The 17098-nt window shown below is 34.5% G+C and overlaps 1 pseudogene; it reads left to right on the top strand.

Moving 5' to 3' along the window:
* Window positions 1–521: 521 nt before the first annotated feature.
* Window positions 522–4750, top strand: LOC129285915 (G-type lectin S-receptor-like serine/threonine-protein kinase SD1-13; annotated as a pseudogene).
* Window positions 4751–17098: the final 12348 nt, after the last annotated feature.

Below are 17098 nucleotides of genomic sequence, written 5' to 3'. Positions count from 1 at the left end.
CTTTCTTTTTATTCAAAAATTTTCGGGCACGATATAACGTTTACAGCATCAAATAAAAAAAACTGACTCTCAAACTCAATTTTCTCCATTTCTTTTTCCCTCATGCCGAACTTACCACCACTCAAAGCAAAACACCCCGTGACATCTTATAATAAAGGCGAAAAGGGGAATGAAAATCTGTGGGCGTATGGATAGACAGAGAAGGAAGGAAGACATGAAATAAGTAAAAGGAGTGTAAAACTCACTATTGAAGGGTGAAAAAACACTGAAATGATCTCAGTTATGAGGTGGCTTGAGCCAAAAAGATCATATTTCCCCCCCCAAAAAAAAAAGCCCATTTCCGTGAAGTTTACGGTTGACTTTATTGATCCTGCGATAAATAATGTCCACTTGTTTCTTATCATCATTGTGAGTGGTAGGAAACCCAGCTGTGAAAAGGCGATGGAAAGTGGTCAAAATTGGCACCTTCCTATAAGTAGGCATTTCCATTGACTTAGACACACTCTCGAGAGAGATGGGACCCATTAAAGAAAAATCTCGATGCAGAGTATCCTTCATTCAGCATCTGAGTCTTGCATCTGCAGCTTCATAACCCTGTTCTCTGCTATGAACATACAGATTTTATGAACATACACATGGATCAGCTTACACAATTGTTTTTGCTTTTAATAGCTCTTCTCCAATCCCTATTAGGTAATTACAAGTCATAGGTTGAAAAAAGATTAATTTTGTATTTCATTTAGCAATGTTAATACTACCCAGTCTGATGTCTGTTGTGTTCTGTTTGCAGGAGTAACTTCAACAGAGTTCACAATGGTTAACAAATGCAACTACACAGTATGGCCAGGCATTAGTTCAGGTGTTGGCAGTAATTCACTTTCAACCACCGGTTTTGTTCTTAAACCAGGTGAATCTAGGATCATCTCTATGCCTACTTCTTGGACTGGCCGCTTCTGGGGTCGAACTCAATGCACAGAGGGCTCCACTGGAAACTTATCTTGTGTCACTGGTGACTGTGGCTCCGGGAAGCTTGAATGCCAGGGCAGAGGAGGCACACCGCCTGCGACATTGATAGAATTTTCTGCAGGCCAAACCCAAGGCCTTGATTTTTATGATGTGAGTTTGGTAGATGGATTCAATGTGCCTGTAGCGGTTGTTCCTCTCGGTGGTTGTGGATCCTGTAGGAGCACATATTGTTTGGCAGATATGATCAGCCTATGCCCTTCAGAGCTCAGGGTAATGAGTACAGATGGAAAAGTGGTGGCCTGCGAGGGCCCTTGTACTGCAGATGGCTCATCGCAAGCCTGTGTCAACAATGCTTCTAAGCCATCCTCTTATGCACAACTATTCAAGAGCGTTTGCCAACGCGCCTATAGCTATCCGCAAGATGATCAGCTAAGCACATTCACATGTCAAGGTGCAGATTATAATATCACTTTTTGTGAATCCCCCTACACAAATTTGGAGACATCTGGCTCCTCATCATGCACAGAAACCATCACATCATCTCACTATATCAAGGATCCTGATTCAATAAGCTCCAAAGGGGGTTTGTTCACACTAGGGTTCTTTAGTCCTGAAAATTCTACAAATCGCTATGTGGGAATTTGGTACATGTCCAATTCCACTATTGCATGGGTGGCTAACAGAAATCAACCGTTGAGGGATTCTTCAGGCATTGTAATGATATCTGAAGGTGGCAACCTTGTGGTGTTAGATGGGCAAAACCTAACCATTTGGTCATCAAATGTGCCAAATATTTCATCTACTACTACTTGTCAGATTTTAGATTCTGGAAACCTTGTCCTAATTGATAAATTGACGAATACCATATAGCAAAGTTTTGAGCATCCTTCAGATTCATTGTTGCCAAGCATGGAAATTACCAGCAACAAAAGAACAAGGGAGAAACAGAAATTAACAGCATGGAAAAATCAGTCTAATCCATCCCCTGACAATTTCTCTATGAGCATAGAACTAGTACCTTTTGCAGAATTGTTTATATGGAATGCAACTAGCCCCTATTGGCGTAGTGGCCCATGGAATAGCCAAAGCCTTACAACAGTCCTCAAGATGAGTTCTGAGTATAATAATGCTGCCGATATGGTTGTTAGTTTATCAAATATGTCTGACACCAAAGGGATGGTTGTTTTGTGTTCAAAAGGCAAGTTATTATATAGACAATGGGATGATACTAAGAGGCAATGGAAAGAAACCAATCTTGTTCAAAATTCAGATTGTGATGTCTATGGTATATGTGGGGAATTTGGAATTTGCAATTCAAAGAGTGCACCGATCTGCAGTTGTTTGAATGGGTTTGAACCAAGAAATAGGGAGGAATGGGAAAGACAAAATTGGACAGGTGGTTGTGTTAGGAAATCAACTCTGCAATGTGAGAAAGTGAAGAACGGGAGTTCCAATGGAAAGGAAGATGCGTTTTTCCATCTGCAAAATGTTAAAGCACCAGATATTGGAGAACAATCGTCTAATTCAGAAGACAAATGCAGAAACCAGTGCTTGGAGAACTGCACTTGTAAAGCATATTCATTTGATTCAGTTCTTGGCTGTATGACTTGGAAAGAAAATCTAATTGACATACAACAGTTCACAAATGGAGGAATTGATCTATATATTCGTGCAGCCTATTCAGACCCTGGTATCTACATTTTCTTATAATACTTGGAATTTAGTTCTTTAAATTTATTTTCATTTTTGGGCATGAATTTCTTTTCTGTCATGACAGATAAGAGGAGACATAGGACCTTCATTATTATCATTATTGCCACAGTAGGAACTATCATTATTGGTGTCACTTGTGCATATTTCTTATGGAAAAGGAAGCCAAAACATTCAGGTACTATTCCTTTTTATATCATCTTAATAATTTCATATGCTACCAACTCTGTTAGCTTTAAAATGGCAAAGGCATTAACAATTTAAATATTGAAGGCATTTTCATATAAGTAGAATTCATCAGCTAGTTATGTTCCCACATTTTTCTAATGAAGTATTTCCATCTATTTCTTGTGCAAATGTAGAGAAAACAAGTGGCAGCATTGTTGGAAAATTGTCACAAGTTAAATTCCAGGAGATATTAGTCTATGATTTTGAAAAGGTTGCAATGGCTACGAACAACTTTCAATTTAACAATAAACTTGGGCAAGGTGGTTTTGGTCCAGTCTATAAGGTATATAATTTCATGAATTATTAATCAATTTAATTCAAATTCATTGTGTATAACAACTGTTTCATGGATATTTCATCAAGGGAACACTACAAGATGGTCAAGATATAGCAGTCAAGAGACTATCAAGAGCATCTGGACAAGGACAAGAGGAATTTATGAATGAGATGGTTGTCATTTCCAGGCTTCAACATCGTAATCTTGTAAAACTTTAGGTTGCTGTATTGAAGGATGAGAAAAGATGTTGGTCTATGAATATATGCCAAATAAAAGTTTGGATGCATTTATTTTTGGTTGGTTTTTTGGTCCCTTATGCACTAACTCTTTCTAGTCACATATATAATTAAGGGAAAAAAAAAAAAACATTTGCTCGTAGGAGTCTTTCTATAAGATATTTAAGTTCGAGAGTTCTTAATGGTATGTACAAAAATAATATAACCCTCCCCTCTATTGTTGTAGATCCACTGAAACATAAACTTCTGGATTGGGGGAAGCGCTTTGTCATAATCGAAGGAGCAGCTAGAGGAGTACTTTATCTTCATAGGGATTCTAGACTAAAAATTATACATAGAGACCAAAAGGCAAGTAATATCCTGCTAGATGAGAACTTGATTCCAAAAATATCAGATTTTGGTATGGCTAGAATTTTCAAAGAAAGTGAAGATCATGCTAACACAAGAAGAGTTGTTGGAACCTAGTAAGTTTTCCTTCCCTATCTAATATTATAGCAGCATATTGAGTAGTGAGAACTCTAACAATTGATTGTTTTACTCAACAATATAGTGGCTGTATGTCTCCAGAATATGCAATGGAAGGATTATTTTTAGAGAAATCAGATGTGTTTAGTTTTGGAGTTTTATTATTAGAGATTATTAGTGGAAGAAGAAACTCAAGCTTTTATAACAACGAGCACTCTCTAAGCCTTTTAGGATTTGTATGTCTCTACTATTCATTAGCTTCCTAGATACTTGACTACAAATATCTATTATTAATTGTAGATTTAACTCCAAGCTCTCAGGCTTCCAAAGCTAATATTATATATGCTTCTTTTGTTGTGTTTTAGGCATGGAAATTATGGAATGAAGAAAGCATTGTGCAGCTAATAGATCCAGAAATGTCTAATCAAAACCTGGAGAAGGATATATTGAGGTGCATACACATAGGACTTCTATGTGTACAAGACCTTGCAATGGAGAGGCCAAGTATGACAACTGTAGTTTCCATGCTTAATAGTGAGATTGTCAATCTTCCCCCTCCAAGGCAACCTGCATTCATCCAATGGCAGAGTATATTGAATCAAATGACCCCAGAAGAAAATCAAAGATTATTTTCCAACAATGAAGTTAGTATTAGTGACATACAAGGCAGATAGCTAGATTAGAAATCTATCACTAAAATAACACAGTTTTGATGAGTAATTTCATTCGCCTTTGTTGTATTCTTGATGGCATGAAGTATCTGGTACTGTAAATGAGCTTTCTCTATTTTTGTTTGTTTTTTATTTCATTGCCGTTTTTGGATAAGGATTCCATTTGAAATCAATGTATGAATTGTAATATTTAGCAATCTTAAAACCATTCAAGTTTTACTCAATAGTTTCCCAGACATTATCCCAATAATGAACTAGAACTAGTCCCCTGCAGCCAGTCACACAATTGGGTGACTGGCCACTTTTTTTAAGAAAGCAATTGCTTAAAATTATTATAAAAACCAAACTAAAATTCATGTTTTTCAAACCAAAATAAGTAAGGGATTCAAAGCATGTGCGCCATAACATTTGGGAATGCATCCCCTCCAGTAACAATGACAACAGGGACTCAGTCACATTTGGCAATACATATGCACCATAACATTTATTTGAATATAGACTTCCAATGACAAAAAACCTAGTAAAATAAATATTTTGACTAGATTTACTAGCAGAATCTTTTTACCACCTCTAATGGCCCATTAAAAGTATTAAAAATAAAACATTAAAAATAAAACAAACAATTTTGTAATCAATAGAAAACACAAACTATAACAAATTCAGTAAAATTTAAGGCAAATTAAAAGTATTCTTACAGGGTGCCTAAAACACAACTTTGAACATATCCAAGGCATTTCATGAGCCTTAACGCAGATTCAACAATCCTTCTTGCTCTCTATAAAATAAATTTGGACCATGCATACTGATAAATAACCTAATTATACTAACCATACAGTTACCTAGATAAAATATCAACAGTTCTGAACATATCATAAAAATGCCTACAATTATCTTACCAAAAGACTTGCAGAATTCAAAGTTTTACTGGACCCATCATACATAGTTACTAACAACAGATAAAAATTTTGAAGTTGAAGCACATCTGCACTCGAACAGAAAATTCATCAAAGTTCATTTATTGAACTGTTTTTGCTGCAGGAATTTTATTTTTTTCTGCAGAAAATTAAAAATTCATAACTTGAGTTATATTGCTCTAAATTAAACAAATGTGGCTTATTTTAAAGCAACAGAAGTCCACTTTATATCATAAAAATTCCATGCTTAGATAACATCATAGAAATCAAAAAATTCTAGTAAAATACTGTGAATTGAAAAAATAGACAGCAATAATGAAGTTTTCTAATCTTCAGGTTCTGACTTTAACTTTGCAAGGTCATTTGGGAACCTTTTCCTACTTGTATTGTCACCAAATTTTGTGTGCTAAGATCTCTCTATGCCACATGATAGCCTTTCAAACTTCATCCTATAATTCCACTATTTAACGTCACCTTAACGTGCAAGGTCATTTGGGAACCTTCTCTTGTATTCTACCAAATTTTGTGCGCTAAGATCTCTCTATGCCTCCTGATAACCTTCTGAACTTCAACCTATAATTCCATTATTTAACACCTTCAATGCATCAGTTTCTGAAAAAGCCTTGTTTACCTTTCTTGGGTAAGAATTAGAACTTAAATTGCCATTGAGATCCTCCCACCATTTTGAAAACTAACAAAATATTTTGGACAAATTTTGCAACACCATACATTATTATCATGAGAAATAAAGGTTCAGTAAATCATTAAGGCTCTAATTGGAGAAATTTTTTGGGATTCGGATGTTCAAGGTCTTCACTGCAGCAAAGGTGTAGTCACTAAAGCAAAGGACTACCAGTTTCCCATCAAAATGCAACACCAACTCTTTCCCAATTACAAAGTTTTATGGTTTTACCAGTTCTAGCAGCACCGTTAGAACTAGCTACACATTGAAAAACAAGAACTATATAGCCCAAGTAGATGCTAAGATGACATGGCACAAGTCTCACATTTGAGTTTAAGTGTCAAGAGCGGACAATTATATCATCAACCTATAGCTCATCCCAAGGAATTCAAATTTCTTGACCCTAAAGCTTATTAACAGCAAGTGTGAATACAAGAAACTTTGTTTTTATAAGCTGGCCAACATATATGATGATATAGAACCCATATTTCAGAACCGAAAACAAAGGAGGCACTATTCAAGAGAGTGACATCAGCAAACAAATCAACAATGGTGATGTAAATGGAGCTAAAGATCATCTGAGAACAAGCCAATGTTCTTGCTGAACCCTTTTGACCAGAAAAATACAATATAGACAAGTATACCCCCTAGGAGCGCCTAGTGAAATACGCGGGACTTGGTAGAAATTTTTTAAAAGAAACATTAGCCATTATGAATTTTTTCACTTCTCTACCATGAATTATCCAGTTGAAAGGCCTGTAGCCAGCAACAATACTAATCAACATACAACATTTTTTAGCAGGCACGATTCAGACAAGCAAAAAATTAATGAGCTTTTGAAAGTCTCAAAATCAAACGTCGCACATTAGGTGAGAATAAGAATTGTTACCTGTTTCAGTGTTCTAATAGATGAATGCTTCTCCTCAATCTCTCATTTCCCCTTTTCCTCCCAACTTTCATCTGCGTCTCTTCCACCTTCCTTCCTTGCTGTATCTCGCACTTTCATCGCTCTTTTCTTCTGAATCTCCCTCCTACTCCTTCCTTGGCCTTTTCTTCCTTCCTCTCCCACTCTCACGCTCTCCCCATTCAAGCGCTCTCAAAATTTCATCCTACTCAGTATTAATTTTTATTTCGTTGGAAAGAAATAATACTTTGTGTCTTAATATTTATTTTGTAATTTAAAAAACTTTTTCATTGTTAATCTTTTTATAAAATACTTATTTATACTGTGTAGGACTTGACTTTAATTTTCCATCCACATATTTTTGTGTCTTTTTTATGATTAAAAGTTAAAATTATTTTTTTAATGACGAAAAGTCTAATGTACTATTTTCAATTATTAATAAAGAAAATTACGCTACAAATATAACCCTCCCCTCTAATGTTGTAGGTCCATCAAAACATAAACTTCTAGATTGCAGAAAGCGCTACGTCAAACGTGAAGGAGTAGTTAGAGGAGTTCTTTATCTTCATGTGAATTTTAAATTAAAAATTATATACAAAAACTTAAAAGGCAAGTAATGTCTTACTAGATGAGAATTTAATTCTAAAAATATTATATTTTGACATGGCTAGATTACAAATCTATCACTAAAATAACGTAGTTTTGATCAGTAACTTCATTCGCCTTTCTTGTATTCTTGGTGGTATGAAGTGTCTGGTACTGTACATGAGCTTTCTATATTTTTATTTGTTTTTTATTTCATTGCTGTTTTTGGATGAGGATTCCATTTGAAATCAATGTATGAATTGTAATATTCAGCAATATTAAAGCCATTCAAGTTTTACTCAATAGTTTCTTAGACATTATCCCAATAATGAACCAGAACTAATCCCCTGCAGCCAGTCACAAAATTGAGTGACAAGTGACCATTTATTTTTACCAAAGCAATTGGTTAAAATTATTATAAAAATCAAACTAAAATTCATGTTGTTCAAACCAAAATAAGTAAGGGATCCAAAGCATGCATATTGTCTTGTCCCACATTGAAGGAACTTGGGAAGGGTCATGACTGTATAAGTAGGTACGAGCTAGCTTTTTGGGAGAGAAAATGGCCTCATAATAAAGTGATATCAAAATCAAACCCAAATTTGCCCAGTCGGTGGGTCACCTATGATGGGGGTATCACAGATTAGGCGAGAAAATTATTATGTCCTACTATGAAGGGACTTAAGGAGGGCGCTTGCTATATAAATGAATGCATTACACACCCCAACGAGTTAGTTTTTTAGGGAGAGAAAATGACATCCGACAATATGCACCATAACATTTAGGAATGCATCCCCTCTAGTAACATTGATTATAGGGACTCAGTCATATTTAACAATCCATATGCACCATAACATTTGTTTGATTATAGTCTTCCAATGACAAAAGAATATAGTAAAATAAATATTCTGACTAGATTTACTGGAAGTATCTTTTTTAGCACCTTTAATGGCCCATTAAAAGTACTAAAAATAAAACAAACAGTTCTTTAATCAATACAAAACACAAACAATAACAAATTCTGTAAAATTTCAGGGCAAATGAAAAGTATTCTTATAGAGGGCCTAAAACACAAGATCCCATATCCAAATATAGCTAGTTCTAGATAAAAAATATTCTCTCCATTCAAAAATATAAGGTATTTTTTGAGGAGTTGGATGTTAAAATAAAAGGCATTTTTAGTTTTTTGAGATGTAATCATTGTCTTTTTTTTTTTAAAATACCTCTATTGATAGTGACTTTATACTTATTATAGGGTGTTTAATAGGAGTAAATATAGAATGATATGGTTAGTTTGAAAGTAAGTAATTATTTTATTAAGAGTAGGATTCGATTAAAATGTCTTACATTTTTGAACGGAGGGAGTGGAAGTTAATAATTGATTTTTGAACCTATGGAAAATAAATTGATGGGCAGGAAATTTCACAACAACGAAACTTACCATTAAGAAAATTACCATTTTCACACTACATTACATTGAAACAATGGTTACGTGGCATTATTTTATCACTTTTGATATTCGAAACACCTTAATCGGCCAACTCTCTCCCTTTCGACCATTATTACTGTATTAACGCGTGGCAATTTTGGTGCCACAATGGCTAACATGGAAAGCACCACTGATATCGTATTTCAAGCCCGTTCAAATTAACAATACTACGTCAACTGCCTTAAACAAAAATATTCAACCATTATTGTATAATAGCCCCTAAAACCTTTAGAAAATTGAGTTTTATGGCCAAATAGCGTCAAAAACGCCTCACAAATGTCTCCATTTTTCCATAAGCCAATGCACTTACTCATGGAAAAGGGTCCTGCCTTTATAGGTTAGAATTAGAATTGTCAATTAGGGTCGATCGTTAAAGGGTCAAGAGTCTAAATAAGTTGGCCCTATTAAGTTTAATTATATATCAGGACTCCGTTTTGGTCAGCTCGATCCTATATATTTTTTTCTTTTTTGAATTTAAAATTCTAAAAAATATTTAAAATCTCAAAAAAGTTATTGCATATACACAATAACAAATTTAAGTGTAATAAAAAACAACAACATCATAAAATCAACACCGATAAGAATCAGACTTTGCAAGCATCGTTAGCTAAATTTTAATAATTTTCATTATCATCAACATCAATATGATTTCATTCTTTCTCTTGTAAAGCCTCATCACTGAAAAAGATATTTCTTCTTCATCCTCATGAAATGAGGTTAGGGTTTAAGAATTAGTGTAATATTTAATTTTTTAATATTAAAATTTTAAAAAAAATTATAAAAGATCTTAAAAGGGCCATCCCTTTTATTTTAGAGGCTATCATTTTACATTCTAAAATAGTGCTCTGCCTTGGCTTTTTTTGATCTTAAAAGGACTAGCCTGATGGGCTCGACCCTAACTAACAGCTCTAGTCAAAATATCATAAGGAACTCCAAACTTTTGAGGAAGCTGTTGCTATAGAACTGTCGCGAAACTTTGCTAGATAGCGAGAAAATTGAACATGTCAAAACAAAAACATTGAAATCAAGGGCAAGATAACTTGAGACAAAACCATACATACAATAAAATATTAGGGAATCTTTGTCAATTTGGTAGGGTGTTTACAACGCTAATTAAAGATAACAAAAGTTAATGGAAACTTATTCCAAAAAGAATTCGAAAGCTTCATCAACAATGTGAAGAAAGAAGTGAATAATTCATCATCAACCTGTGTAACCATTTTTACAGCTTTTCCCATGCAAATAAATTTTGGTAACCTAAGAAAGAGCCTATTGCTTAAATTAGTAAATTTTTACATCCTTGGTAGAATTACGTACCTTCAATTTACATATATGAAATCTATGTTTTGCCACATCTTCTACCATAAAAATGGCTAGGAGGACCTATTGCTTGGGTATGCATGACATTACAAAAAAGATAATCTCTAATTGATCTATCCACTTCTTAGCATGCAAAAGATTCAAACAAAATGTTGTGTCCTTGCTTAGCTTGTTAATAAGAAAAGTGAATTACTTCGATTGAGTCGCAAGATCATTTAATATGCCATGGTATTGATTAATGTTTGGAGGTTTGGGAGCATTTTGGAGCTGGAGAGCAGCTAAGGTAAGTGTTGTAAACTCCTTTTCTCTTCCATTTTCATAAGGATTTAAGTTAGGGTTTGAATGAAAATGGTGATTCTCAGTCCATATGAGCAATGAGTCGAACCCATTAATTTAAATAGAGTTAATGGAAGTTGTTTATAGTATTTAAACCTAGTATTAATGGTTTTAAAAGTTGTTGGTTAGTGAATGCCATAAATATTCAAAAACAGCATTAATAAAGGTAGTTGGATGAGTTGAAATACTATTAATGGAGGTTTGATGACTCATTAATGATAATGTGAACTAAAAGAACTTGGTAGACCTAATGGGTATTATTAGGAGTGGATTTGTGATTTTGAAAAAAGAAGATTGTTGAGTTAAATGGATAGAAATTATTTGAATAAGGGTATTAATGAAAATCCTTGTGGTTAGATTGTAGATTAACCTATTTGGCATCATTCAATCTTGAGTAAAGCTTTGGAAGTTGTATATTGAGGGGTAAACCTTTAACCTCTTAAAGGTTTGAGATAATTGGAAGAACCTTACTTTGGAAAGTTATTTGTTAATTGAAAATGGGTTTATTTGCATGTATGATTGAATTTGTGAATATGAAAGTATGCTATAAACCATGTGTTAGCATATTAATTTGATCTTACATAAATGTCAAGTTGAATGCAAAATGAATTTTTAATTATGAATGTGCATTGAAATGAGAAATTTATAATGTTTGATATGTGATATGATGATGATGTGGTTGTATTAGTATGTGAATATGACATATGAGGCTAAATGAGAATTTAAATTGGGTACAAAACTGAGAATGGAAGTGGATAATGTTGAGAAAATAATATTGATGCTCACTTGGGTAGCATATTATTGTAAGCTCAATGTGTTGATATTGAATTTATGAAATTATGAAATGAGTGAGCATCATACATTGCATGATCAATTGGTAGGAGTTTTCTTATGGAGAGAAGTAGATAAAATCCATATGGTATTTATGACCACCTTCCAGTACATGAAGGCATAGCCTTGTCCCACAATTTGTCAAGAGACTGTCTCATAGTTTGTCGAGAGACTAAAAGCTAGCTATCTCCACCTATTCATTGAGGAGGCTAGCTTAGTATTCCCCAAAAATTTAAGAGTAGGGGAAGTTATGGTCTGAGAGTGAGTGCTGTGACCTTTAGCTAGGTCACACCTCATAATTGGTGAGTTTGGGTATAGTCCATGGTTTCAATTGAAGGAAATAAAGAGCATATAAGGATGGTTTGATCATGTATATGTGTGTTGTCTAATGTGTCACATGGTTGTTAAGTTTATGGCACGTTGTGATAGTGAATATGCTATGATCACATGATTGTTTTTAATGTAGCAATGCTTATGGAACAAATAAATTAGGTCATTTTCATATGTCTTGTGTCTTGTGGTTATGTATTTTGTGAATTGGGATGCAGAATATGTAAATGAATTAATTTGAGAAATGACAAATTGTGTGTTACATGTAATAGTATGTTTTGGGTGATTAGCCTCTTTGAATGTGTTTAAATCAATTGCTATACAACTGCATAGGGTTGATATACCTTGGTTACTGAGTAACTAGACTCACCCCTCTATTTCATTATATTATAGGCTCTAACTTCAATGTAGAAAGGGAAAAGGCTCTTGAGGCTTAGGAAATTAAGGATTTCCTATTGTATAGGCTCTTAACTTCAATTATTTTTGTGTAATAGTTGATATATTGTCAATTAGGTTGCATTTATATACATTTGCACTATGTTGTTGTTGTTTATACTTTTGAAATGTAATTTGTGCCTTGAAATGTTGTTATTGAGATTTGTAAATGTTGTTAGGGCCAAGATATTATTGCAAGCTTAGGGATGTTAATTCAATCATGACTTTAGTCATTTGTGGTCAAATGTAATGCTAAAATCTTCCTCTTTGTTTTTGATATTAAAAGGGTTGAGGAGTGAAAATTAGATTTGATTGGGATTATGTGCGTGTAGTGTGTTGTATAGGTAGTTCTAAGTCCATTGAATATGGTCTGGGTGTTACGAATGGCTTTTGGCACATGTATAGGTTTTAGACACCCTTGAATTGTGAAAAGCGAGAAAAGTTGTGAAAATATATTTGGGTATTTAACTTCCTTATATGAAATAATTTGGAAGTAAAACCCACGCTAGTTTATGAAAAAAGCTTTCTGTAAACACCTAAATCACTTCATTCAAACATCAAATAGAGGATCAGGGCATATCAAAAGTTGCCCCAAGATGCTGTCAAATGACAACAGATTTACTATCTATAATGTGCAACACGCTGCTGCACGTGTCACATAAAAGGAGTTGCTACGGTGCATGTGCACATGCTACGGCGCATTACTTTGTTTTTCAATTATTTTTGAATCTTTTCACTTCTCTGTGGTATCTCATGCTTTTGAAACTATATTTTACTCTGATTATGAGTTTATCAAGGAATTTGAATGAATTTAAATTATGAAAAGCTTGGGATCTCATTTTTACAAAATTACAAACATGGTAATAAAAAAGGGACTTAACTTATGATTACCTTATTGTGTATGATTAATTGTGTTTAGTAAGGGAGATATTACAGGATCATTGTAAAAAAATGTTTACATGGGACATCACATATTCTTACCTTGGACACATTATTAGAGGAAGTGGAGAAAAGCTTTCAATGGTGACTTCAAAAAAAAGAAAACTGCCTAGGCCTTTGATAGGCATAAATGTGTTTGAAAAGGTGAAAGACCTTGACAACTATATTTTGGCAAACCTTTTGTGAAAAATGTTGTGACAAGTGGTTGGAAGAAAAAGTCAATTTTTTATCTACTATATTAGAAGTCTTAACATGTCAAACTTTTTTTTTGATATGATACATATCAAAAAAAAAAAATGTATGTGACAATGTTATTGGAACGTTGCTCCAGTTGTTAGAAAAAAGTAAGGATAGTATTAAGTCAAAGTTGGTTTAGTTTTCATGAGAATAAGAGAAGAGTTGGCTCCAATGGAGAAAGAAAATCATACTTATCTACCACTAGTGGCTTACACTCTATTGAAAAAAGAGAGAAAAAATCTTTCCTTGAAAGAGAAAAAAAATCTTTTTTGAGTTTTTTCATAGTGTTAAAGTGCCATAGGGATACTTTTCAAATGTAAAGAATAATGTATCAATAAAAGATTTAAAGTTACAAGGCCTTAAATCTCATAATTGTCATGTGCTTATATAAAATTTCTTACCGATTGGTATTCGATCAATTTTGCCCAAGAAAGTGTGATGCACTATCATTAATCCATGCTTGCTTCTGCAAGATGATCTGTAATAAAGTGGTTAACCTAATAAATTTGCTAGCCTTGTAAAGGCTAGTTGTTTTGACCCTATGTGAACTTGAAATGTATTTCCCTCCTTCATTCTTTGATATCATGGTTCATTTGATTGTTCACTTGGTCAAAGAAGTTCAAATGTGCAACCCGACTTATTTAAGATGAATGTACTTGATTAAGCATTACATAAAAAATTTAAAAGGCTATGTGAAAATAGATATCAACCCAAGGGTTGTATTGCTGAACGGTACAGAGTCAAGAAGTAGTTGAATCATGCACAGATTATCTATACAATGTTGATGCTATAAGGATTCTCCCCTAGAAATTAGACTTCCCAAGACTTTCAAAAAATTTTAATAGAGAAAATTGATAATTCTAAATCAAATTAATAATCACATGCAACAACTTAAGGCTTTATGAAGCCACTAACAGCACTTCCAACAATAATCAATATCATTATTATTATATATATATATACATACACACATATCAGCCTAATAAATTAAAAAAATTAACAAAAAAATGACAATCAAATAAAAAATTATCTTTACAAAAATTAAGAGCCATACCTAATCAATCAAAAGCGTCAACAGTAACAAGAGGAGTAGAAAACAGCAGGAGGAGGAGGAAGAAGCAGTAGAGGCAGGGGGAGGGGAATGTGAAGAGAATGGCGGCTAAGGGGGGAGGTGGAGGGGAAGGAGGAGGGGGTGCGGGGTAGGGGGAGGGGGCCTAGGGGATGAGGGATGGGGGAAGGGGCTAGGGATAGAGGTGTGAGATGGGGGAGGGCGCAGGGGCGAGGGGGCGAGGAAGGGGAAGAGGAGGGACAAGGGGCGAGGGGTGGGGGTTGTTTCTGAGGAGGCGAGGCACGGGGAGGTAGCTCGAGCTCGGGAAGAGGAGGGGGAGGGAGGTGTTGGTCAAGGGAGATCGAGGAAGAAAGAGAGTTCTAAAGGCACAAAGAAGAGAAAATGAGGGCAAGGAGACGTGTGGTATGGGGAAAAAATTTAAATTACTTTCTATAGCAGGTGACTATCCACCCACTGTAGAAAGTAGTTTTCTACAGCGGGTAAAGCTCACTCGTTATAAAAAATTGAGCTTTCTATAGTAGATGGTTGTCATTCGCTGTAGAAAGTGTTTTTTATAGCTAGTAGTTTTCACCTACTATAGAAAGTCAAGCTTTTTACAGTGGGTAAGTGTCACGATCTGTAGAAAGGTGATTTTCTACAGCAAGTGCATAGTCACCCACTGTAGAAAGTGTTTTTTATAGTGGTTTCCTTTTCACCCAATGTAAAAACTATAATGTGTTGCTATTATTACAAAAATGCCATCGCCTTAACTTTTTACACCTTTGCCTTCCAACTGATTTAGAAAGTACCCCTTAAATTTCATATTTTGTACTAGTAATTCTAGGGTGAAATTGTTAAAAGTATTGTATACTTATTGAATTGTACCCCTTCTATTGTAATACAATTTTAGACTCCCCAACATGTGATGCAACAACTTCTTCCACTTGCACATGTTCCCTACCTTGACCCACATGTCTTTGGTTACACTATGCATGTTCATATCCCTAATTCTCTTTGAAGTAAGCTTTATCTCTATGTGAAAAAGTTCATTGTTATGGGTTACTCAGATGTTCAAAAAGGGTACTGATACTATGACCCCATCTCTAAGGCCTTGCATGTATTGCTTGATGTCTCCTTTGATGAATCCAAACCCTACTTCCTTGACCCTTCTCTTCAGGGGGAGATAGTAGTACTTGAAGAGATGGAAAGAGAAGTTACTAAAGAGTTTGAAAAACTTAAGACACTCCAAGATATCTTTATTAATAGTAGCAATGACAAGAATGCCCATGAATCATCACAACTATATGAGAATAATGCAAATTATGATGGAAGTGAAGAAGAGTCAAATGACCCCATCTCGTCTCCGCTAGTTCCATAAGAATTAGAGTCTTCCATTTGAGATATTGAGATAACCATAAACCAACATGATAAGGTAATGATAAATCATAATCTCTTGAACTTGAATAATCCTACAATAGCATGAACCACTATTAACTATATAAACAACCCCTACACCTGCATCACGTGTATCCTAGAGAACTATAAAAGGATCCCAAAGAAGCAGTGTGAACCTAAACTTGCAGCTCATGCAAGGTACCCAATAAGCAACTATACAAGCACTAAGAATTTAGGAAGCATATAAGCTGGACATAAAAGAAGTTGCTAGGATTTGAATTCCTAAAAATATGCATGAAGCTATTAAAGATCTTGAATAGAAAAAGGTAATGAATGAAGAACTCTCAGCACTTCAAAAGAATGCTACATGGGAGATTGTTACACTTCCTAAAGGGAAATGTCTGGTAGGATGCAAGTGGGTGTTTACACTCAAGCTTAATCCTAATAGTAGCCTTAAACAATATGAAGCAAGACTTGTCGCAAAAAGATACACATAAAAATATGGTGTGTACTTTAAGGCAACATTTGTTTCTGTGGCAAAGATAAACACAATCAAAATATTATTGTCCTTGATAGCCAATAGAGGATGGGATTTGTAACAATTGGAAGTTAAGAATGAGTTCCTCAATGGGAACTTAGAAGAAGAGGTCCATATGGAGCTCCTTCCAAGTGTTCAACACACATTTCCTAGTAAACAAAAGGTATGTAAACTTAGGAAAGCTTTATATGCTTTGAAACAATCTCCATAAGCATGGTTTGGAAGACTCACAACAGCTATGAAGAATTTTGAGTACAAGCAAAGCAACATAGACCATACCTTATTCATCAAACACAATAGCAATAAAATGGCTATCTTATTGGTCTATGTTGATGATATGATTCTTACTAGGGATGATGTACAAGAAATCAAAGCTCTCAAGAGGCACTTAACCACACAGTTTGAAATGAAGGATATGGGTCAATTGAAGTACTTTCTTGGAATCAAAGTAGTACGATCAAAGCAAGGAATATTTTTGTCTCAGCGAAAATATGTATTAGATCTGCTGGCTGATACAGGCATGCTAGATTGCAAACTAGTTATGACACCTATATAGATAAAC

Source organism: Prosopis cineraria, unplaced genomic scaffold (assembly GCF_029017545.1).
Source record: "Prosopis cineraria cultivar Desert tree isolate PC_DT_omini unplaced genomic scaffold, ASM2901754v1 PC11, whole genome shotgun sequence".
NCBI lineage: Eukaryota > Viridiplantae > Streptophyta > Magnoliopsida > Fabales > Fabaceae > Prosopis > Prosopis cineraria.
This window is presented reverse-complemented; position numbering and strand designations above follow the sequence as displayed.